The following is a 9,401-nucleotide window of genomic DNA, read 5'->3' on the forward strand; positions in this document are numbered from 1 at the left end:
CTAAATTACATTTTCTACATGGGATGATGAAAACTATAAACAGCTTTCCCTCGGACTTCTAAGCAAAGCTGTAATGAATTTCCTGCTTTCCTGCGAAGCACTGCCGTCTTGGAACCCTGCACGAATACTGACAGCGTATGGTAGTGAGACGTTAGCAACTGATCAGCAGGATAACAGCATTCATGATCTCAGTCCGCACACAAGAGATCCCCTCTCAGACTTCATTGCAACCTATTTCAAGTTCTTTGTTATTTTTTAATTAAAGGGAGTCGGAAAGAAGAGGGATGGAAGTTACACCCAAAATTACAGCAAATCTGTCCCTTAATGCAAAATTAGCACAAAATCACTGAGCCGAAACATCAGGCGTTTTTGAAACTGGGAATGAAAATACAGTTAATATGAGCTGCTCTTTTAAGCACCTGGAGAAAGATTGCTGATCAATCTCTCACCAAGAAAAGACTACAATTAAACATTCTTTATTGTCCTACTGTCAGGGTACTTCAAGGAGGGGCTTTGTGAAAAGCAATGGCCCACCAGCTAGTCCAATCGGCCATGATACAGACGCGATCAAATAGAGTCAAGCTTAACATGAAGGAAAATAAAGAATTGGGAACCAAAGTTCCTCAGTAACTGGGATTGAGTGAGAACACCAAATTTATTGCAAGGACAAGCCAACTATGGCTTAAACCAAGAATCTTAATAGTCCATTACCTCATCAGAAGCTGATCAACATCAATACTTCAGACATGTATTGTCTGAGACTAGAAATGATGACTGACCCGACGACTGTTCTCAGTGTTAAAAAGAATCCTTTCTTACTCAAAGAGGAATCTGAGATCTTCTTGTCTGGTGACAACGGGGGAGTTGGATTGTAGTTGAGGTGATAGCTGCTTGACTGGCAGCCCCTTCACCTTCACTTCCCTGTAATGAACTCTCAGTTACGAGGGACTAGCTTTATTTGCTATATAGACTTGTATGTATTAGGAATTTTTGGTGTGTTGGACAGGATGTGATAAAATTCAACACAATTGAACAACATCAAAGAATAAAGAAATATATAACATTAAATTACAGGTTAAAGCATGGATATAAAGCAGAAATATATAAATAGAAGCATGCATTTACAATGTAAACAGCACTACAATGTGGGTTACAGTCATAGATAGAGGAGGGGTGTGGGTGTGGGGGGGGGGGTCGGACAAGAATTGTTGATGAGATGAACTGTTTAGGGTAAGAAACATTGAATCATGACGTATTCGCATTAATAGCTCTAGTCTCAGAGAAAAGGGTGCAAAGAGCGCCTTCAGGGTGAGAGCTTTGTTTCCTGTTTTGATACGCAATCTGATTCAGAAGGTTGTGCGTACAATGCAGGCATGAACGCACTCAATTTGATGCAGGTTGTGCGTACAATGCAGGCATGAACGCACTCAATTTGATGCAGGTTGTGCGTACAATGCAGGCATGAACGCACTCAATTTGATGCAGGTTGTGCGTACAATGCAGGCATGAACGCACTCAATTTGATGCAGGTTGTGCGTACAATGCAGGCATGAACGCACTCAATTTGATGCAGGTTGTGCGTACAATGCAGGCATGAACGCACTCAATTTGATACAGGTTGTGCGTACAATGCAGGCATGAACGCCCAGCGTTTCCTCTCATAGGGAGATGGTGGCTGATTGGTCGAAGGAGTGCTGGCTGAGGGTACAGAGGCCCTTCATTGTAGGGAACCTTACTTCTCGGTGTAATGGCCCATCCTGAAGGAGATGAATTGAGTCATTTTCTCCCCAGTAATTTTCCCAACACCATTACCTGACCTAAAAAGCTGGAGGAAAGCGGGGCCATGAAAGCTGTAACAGCCTGGATCTTGCGACCAGTCGTGGAGGGAGGGGGCTGTGGCACAGAGATAATATGGTGGAGAAACGGCCCTTTGGCCCAACTCGTCCATGCTGACTGATATAACCATATAACAATTACAGCACGGAAACAAATCATCTCGGCTCTTCTAGTCCGTGCTGAACGCTTACTCTCACCTAGTCCCACCGACCTGCACTCAGCCCATAACCCTCCATTCCTTTCCTGTCCATATACCTATCCAATTTTTAAAAAAATGACAAAATCAAACCTGCCTCTACCACTTCTACTGGAAGCTCGTTCCACACAGCTACCACTCTCTGAGTAAAGAAATTCCCCCTCGTGTTACCCTTAAACTTTTGCTCCCTAACTCTCAACTTACGTCCTCTTGTTTGAATCTCCCCTACTCTCAATGGAAAAAGCCTATCCACGTCAACTCTATCTATCCCCCTCATTATTTTAAATACCTCTATCAAGTCTCCCCTCTACCTTCTACGCTCCAAAGTATAAAGATCTAACTTGTTCAACCTTTCTCTGTAACTTAGGTGCTGAAACCCAGGTAACATTCTAGTAAATCTCCTCTGTACTCTCTCTATTTTGTTGACATCTTTTCTATAATTCGGTGACCAGAATTCTACACAATACTCCAAATTTGGCCTCACCAATGCCTTGTACAATTTTAATTTTACTTTAATATCTAAATAACCTACAGCTATCTACATGTGCTTGACCCTTACCTCTCGAAACACTTCCCATCTATGTAACTGCTGAATGTCTTTTAAACATTATTATTGTCTCACCTCTGCTACTTCCCTAGTGCACTTACTCTGTGAATAAGATGGCTCTCAGATCCTTTTTCAATCTTTTACCTATACACTAGTTTTTGTTCGTTTACAACTCTCTCAAAGGCCCTGCCAATCACTGTACCTGCTGTATCACTTCACACACACCTGTGTTAAATTTGTCTTGTCATTCCCTTACCCAATATCTCAGTTTATTGAGATCTTGTTAGAAACTTAGATGGCTTTTTTCCACACAGATTGTGGTGTCTTCCACTAACGCATGTTGGATTAGGGTCTAAATTATAAATATTTTTCCTGTAGTTGATATTTATGCTGGTTTATATTTTTGCAGTCAGCTGTTTGTAAACGTTCAGTGGAATTTCAGGAATTTGCTCTGAATTAAGATGGTGCTAGTGAAGCTCATTGATGATTTGAGTGGCTCGTTGAGGCAAACAAAACAAAGAATACAACTATTGATTAATAACAGTTTTTCTTGTAGAATTTATGGCAAAAAATTACCACATACAATGGAGTGGCGAGTCGATGTATGCCAGTGCCTGGCAGAGTCAAGATGAGGCAGATTCGAGGCAAAGTCGGGATGAGGGGAGCGGAGGAGAGGCAGATTTGAGGCCCGTCCACCAAAACCAAGAGTGAGCTTTGATTGATCTAAGCGTCAGGCCAATTCGGAAAGGTCGAGTAAGGGTTGAGATGGTGTCCAGACGCAGAGCACATCGATGCGCCAGTGACCTGGTCCTAGTGTGAGGATGACCAGATGTTTGGGTGATTTAAACGCCAGGCCAGATGGATTGACAAGGCCGGGTGTTGTGACAAGAGGCGAGGATTGGGCCTGTTCCGCTCGCTGTTCTGCATCGTTTACTTGGCTCTGCACTGAACTGTGGCTGAGCCTGAGGCCTGCTCCGGGCTTCGTGTCTAGACTCACTCTTCATCTGAATGTAATTTGGTTATTTTTATCGATTGTATGATTTGCTTTTATTTCTCTCTCTGCACGTTGGGTGTCTGACGGTCTTTTCTCTGGGTTCTTTTGGGCTTCTTTGTCTTGTGACTGCCTGTAAGGAGATGAATCTCAGGGTTGTATAATGTACACATACTTGAATAATAAATGCACTTTGAAGTTTGTAGTCTAGCTGGTTTTGTCTTTCTGTGGACTCTTTGCCTGAAGTCAGTGTCCTCTCTGTCTCGTTGGCTTTCTTATCAGAGCATCATGATCAGTCCAGTTTTCAGTGTAAAGAAAGAGCACGAGGCAGGGTCAATGCCAGAGTGACTTGGCTACACGTTCATGATCTTCTCAACAACTTTTAAGCTCCTTGACCCCGACCTTCTCATTTTCACCTTATGTGCCCAGTGCTTGTACACTTCCGTCCCCCATTAAGAAGGTTTTAAGGCTCTTCTCTTCTTTCTAGACCAAACCAGTTCTCCTCCATCACCACCTTCCACTATCTGACAGAGCTGGACATCACCCCCAGTGACTCTTCCCACTTTTTCCAAACCGAAGGTGTAGCCATGGGCATCCACATGAAACACAGCTGAACATGGCTTTTCATCAGCCTCATGGACCAGAGCCGGCTCCAAGCCTGACCAATGCTTCCTAACTTTGATGGCGGCATTGGCCTGCTTTATGCACCCATGCTGAGCCTGTCAACTTCACCAACTTTGTCTCTAACTTTCATCCTTCACTTGGTCCATTTCTGACATCTGCCTTTCCACTTTCCTGATCTCCTTCTGCTTGCCTCTGGGAACATCACATAAATCTACTGACTCCCACAACTATATTGCTTATACCTCTTCCCAACTCCTGTAAAATGCCTTTCCCTTTCTCAGTTCCTCAGTCTGCCACATCTGATCCCAGGGTGAGGCTTTTCTCCTGAAACATCAGCGATGTCCTCGATCTTCAAGGAATGGGGTTTCCCTTCCTCCACTGTTGATGCTGTCTTCACTGGGAACTTCTCCATTTCCCAGATACCAGCCTCACTCCATCTTTCTGCCATATTGACAGTTCCTCTTGTCCTTACCTACCACCCCATGAGCCTCCGCATCATTCTCCACAACCTCCACCAAGCACATCTTACCCTCTCCCTCACTCCCCACTTACCACAGGGATTCCCTCGTCCATTTATCCCCCCCCCCCCCCCACTCATCTCCCTTCTGGCACTGATCCTTGGAAGTGGAACAAGTGCAATACCTTCCCATTCACTTGTTCCCTCACTACTATTCAGGGGCCCAAACAGTCCTTCTAGGTGAGGCAGCACTTCCCCTGTATGCCGGTCATGGTCATCGACTGTATCTGGTTTTCCTGGTATGCTCTCCGTTACATTGGTGAGAACTCTGATTGGGGAATTGCTTTGTTCAGCTCCTTGGCTCTATCTGCAACAAACAGATACCCCAGTGGCCTACCGTTCGAATTCCACTCCCCATTCCCATTCCTACATGTTGAGCCATGATCCATGGCCTCCTCTCCTGCCAAGGTGAGACCACTCTCAGCTTGGAGGAGCATCGCCTGACGTCGAGGGGTCAGCAGTGGATAGGGTGAGCAGTTTCAAGTTCCTGGGCGTCAACGTCTTTGAAGATCTATCTTGGGCCCAACATATTGATGCAATTACAAAGAAGGCACAGCAATGTCGATATTTCATTAAGAGTTTGAGGAAATTTGGTATGAAACCAAAGACTCTTGCAAGTTTCTACAGATGTAGCGTGGAGAGCATTCTAACTGGCCGTATCACTGTCTGGTATGGAGGGACTGCTGTACAGGATCGTAAAAAGTTAAAGGACAGGACCTCCAGGATAGTAATCTCAGGATTGCTACCAGTGCCACGTGCAGGTGGGTTTAGAAATAGTAAGATAGTGCAGATCAACACGTGGCTGAAGACATGGTGCAGGAGGGAGGGTTTCAGATTTATAGATAATTGGGCAGTTTTCCAGGGAAGGTGGGACCTGTTCCGATGGGATGGTTTACATCTGAACTGGAGGGGGACAAGTATACTTGCAGGTAGGTTTGCTAGAGAGGCTCCCGTGGATTTAAACTAGATACGAGGGGGGAGGGGAACCAGAGTGTAGGAACAGATGTATGGGAGAAGGAAGAAAAAGAAGACAGTAAAGTTCTTTGTACTGTTAGAGATAAACAGAGAGGAAGAGGTGGAGAATTTCTTAAATGCATTTATTTTAATGCTAGGAGCATTGTAAGAAAGGTGGATGAGCTTAGAGCATGGATTGATACCTGGAAATATGATGATGTAGCTATTAGTGAAACATGGTTGCAGGAGGGCTGTGATTGGCAACTAAATATTCCTGGATTTTGTTGCTTCAGGTGTGATAGAACCGGAGGGACAAGAGGGGGAGGTGTTGTGTTGCTTGTCAGAGAAAATATTACAGCAGTGCTCTGGCAGGATAGATTAGAGGGCTCATCTAGGGAGCCTATTTGGGTGGAATTGAGGAATGGGAAAGATGTAGTAACACTTATAGGGGTGTATTATAGACCACCTAATGGGGAGCGAGAATTAGAGGAGCAAATTTGCAAGGAGATAGCAGACATTTGTAGTAAGCACAGGGTGGTGATTGTGGGAGATTTTAATTTTCTACACATAGACTGGGAAGCCCATTCTGTAAAAGGGCTGGATGGTTTGGAGTTTGTAAAATGTGTGCAGGATAGTTTTTTGCAACAATACATAGACTAGAGAAGGGGCAATGTTGGATCTCCTGTTAGGGAATGAGATAGGTCAGGTGAACGGAGGTATATGTTGGGGAGCACTTCGGGTCCAGTGATCACAATGCCATTAGTTTCAATATAATTATGGAGAAGGATAGGACTGGACCCAGGGTTGAGATTTTTGATTGGAGAAAGGCTAACTTTGAGGAGATCTGAAAGGATTTAGAAGGAGTGGATTGGGACAATTTATTTTATGGGAAGGATGTAATAGAGAAATGGAGGTTATTTAAAGGTGAAATTTTGAGGGTACAGAATCTTTATGTTCCTGTTAGGTTGAAAGCTAACATGTTCCTGTTAGCTATGTGTGGAGCCGAAAGAGATGGGAGAGATTTTGAACAATTTCTTTTCTTCGGTATTCACTAAGGAGAAGGATATTGAATTGCGTAAGGTAAGGGAAACAAATAGTGAAGTTATGGAAACTATGATGATTAAAAAGGAGGAAGTACCAGCGCTATTAATGAATATAAAAGTGGATAAATCTCCGGATCCTGACAGGATATTCCCTAGGACCTTGAGGGAAGTTAGTGCAGAAATAACAGGGGCTCTGACAGAAATATTTCAAATGTTATTAGAAATGGGGATGGTGCCGGAGGATTGACGTATTGCTCATGTGGTTCCATTGTTTATAAAGGGTTCTAAGAGTAAACCTAGCAATTATACGCCTGTCAGTTTGACATCAGTGGTGGGTAAATTAATGGAAAGTATTCTTAGAGATGGTATATGTAATTATCTGGATGGACAGCATCTGATTAGGAACAGTCAGAATGGAAGGTCATGTTTGACAAATCTTATTGAATTTTTTGAAGAGGTTACCAGGAAAGTTGACAAGGGTAAAGCAGTGAATGTTGTCTATATGGACTTCAGTAAGGCCTTTGACAAGGTTCCACACGGAAGGTTAGTTAGGAAGGTTCAATCGTTAGGTATTAATATTGAAGTAGTAAAATGGATTCAACAGTGGCTGGATGGGAGATGCCAGAGAGTAGTGGTGGATAACTGTTTGTCAGGTTGGAGGCCGTGACTAGTGGTGTGCCTCAGGGATCTGTACTGGGTCCAATGTTGTTTGTCATACACATTAATGATGTGGATGATGGGGTGGTAAATTGGATTAGTAAGTATGCAGATGATACTAAGATAGGTGGCATTGTGGATAATGAAGTGGGTTTTCAAAGCTTGCAGAGAGATTTAGGTCAGTCAGAATAGTGGGCTGAACGATGGCAGATGGAGTTTAATGCTGATAAGTGTGAGGTGCTACATTTTGGTAGGAATAATCCAAATAGGACATACATGGTAAATGGTAGGGCATTGAAGAATGCAGTAGAACAGAGTGATCTAGGAATAATGGTGCATAGTTCCCTGAAGGTGGAATCTCATGTGGATAGGGTGGTGAAGAAAGCTTTTGGTATGCTGGCCTTTATAAATCAGAGCATTGAGTATAGGAGTTGGGATGTAATGTTAAAATTGTACAAGGCATTGGTAAGGCCGAATTTGGAGTATTGGTGTACAGTTCTAGTCACTGAATTATAGGAAAGATGTCAACAAAATAGAGAGAGTACAGAGAAGATTTACTAGAATGTTACCTGGGTTTCATCACCTAAGTTACAGGGAAAGGTTGAACAAGTTAGGTCTTTATTCTTTGGAGCATAGAAGGTTGAGGGGGTACTTGATAGAGGTAATTAAAATAATGAGGGGGATAGATAGAATTGACGTGGATAGGCTTTTTTCCATTGAGAGTAGGGGGAGATTCAAACAAGAGGACATGAGTTGAGAGTTAGGGGGCAAAAGTTTAAGGGTAACATAAAGGGGAATTTCTTTACTCAGAGAGTGGTAGCTGTGTGGAATGAGCTTCCAGTAGAAGTTGTAGAGGCAGGTTCAGTATTGTTACTTAAAGTAAAATTGGATAGGTACATGGACAGGAAAGGAATGGAGGGTTATGGGCTGAGTGCGGGCCAGTGGGACTAGGTGAGAGTAAGTGTTCGGCATGGACTAGAAGGGCTGAGATGGCCTGTTTCCGTGCTGTAATTGTTATATGGTTATAAAAAGGCTGCAGAAAGTTGTAAACTCAATCAGCCCCATCATGGGCACCAGCCTTTCCAGTATCAAAGACACTTTCAAAAGGAGATGCCTTAGAAAGAGAGCATTCATCATTAAGGACGCCCATCACCCTGGACATGCCCTCTTCTCATTGTTACCATCGTAGACGAGGTACAGGAGCTGAAGAAACACACTCCATGTTTCAGGAACAGCTTCTTCCCCTCTGACATCAGCTTTCTGAATGGACAATGAACCCATGAACACAACCTCCGTGTTTTCTCTTTTATTTTTCTCTCTTTCTGCACTACATACACTTTTGTTCTGTAATATATAGCTTTTTTATTATGTATTGCAATATACTGCTGTTGCAACATAACGCATTTCACAACATATGCCTGTGATATTAAACCTGATTCTGGTATTACTTTATTTGGGTAAGCCTCAAGCCTCACAACATGAACACTGATCTCTCCAAATTCCAGGATTTTTCCCCTTTCTCTCCTTTTCCATTCCACATTCTGGCTCCTCACCTACTCTTTCTCTTTGCCTCATCTACCTATCTTCCTCCCTTATGCCCCCCTTCCCTTTCTCCCACGGTCCACTCTACTCTCCTATCAGATTCCTTCTTCTTTAGCCCTTTATTTCTTTCACTTCTCATCTCCCAGCTTCTTACTTCAAACTCCTCCTCCATCCACCCACCTTCCCCCTCAACTGGTCTCACTTAACACTCCTCTGTGTCGCCCTACCTTCTTATTCTGGCTTCTCCCCTTCTTCCCAATCCTGATGAAGCGTCTTGGCCCAATACATTGACTATTTATTTCCCTCCATAGATGCTGCCTGATCTGCTGAGTTCCTCCAGCATTTTGTGTGTGTTGCTCTGGATTTCCAGCATCTGGAGAATACTTTGTGGTTACAGTTAGAGTTAGATACCTGTTGCTGGGTATTTCATTATGAACATCAGGTAAAATGGCTGTAACCACAAGATTTACGCCTCATTCCTGACTTCCCAAGAA

Source organism: Hemitrygon akajei, chromosome 17, assembly GCF_048418815.1.
Source record: "Hemitrygon akajei chromosome 17, sHemAka1.3, whole genome shotgun sequence".
Taxonomy (NCBI): Eukaryota; Metazoa; Chordata; class Chondrichthyes; order Myliobatiformes; family Dasyatidae; genus Hemitrygon; species Hemitrygon akajei.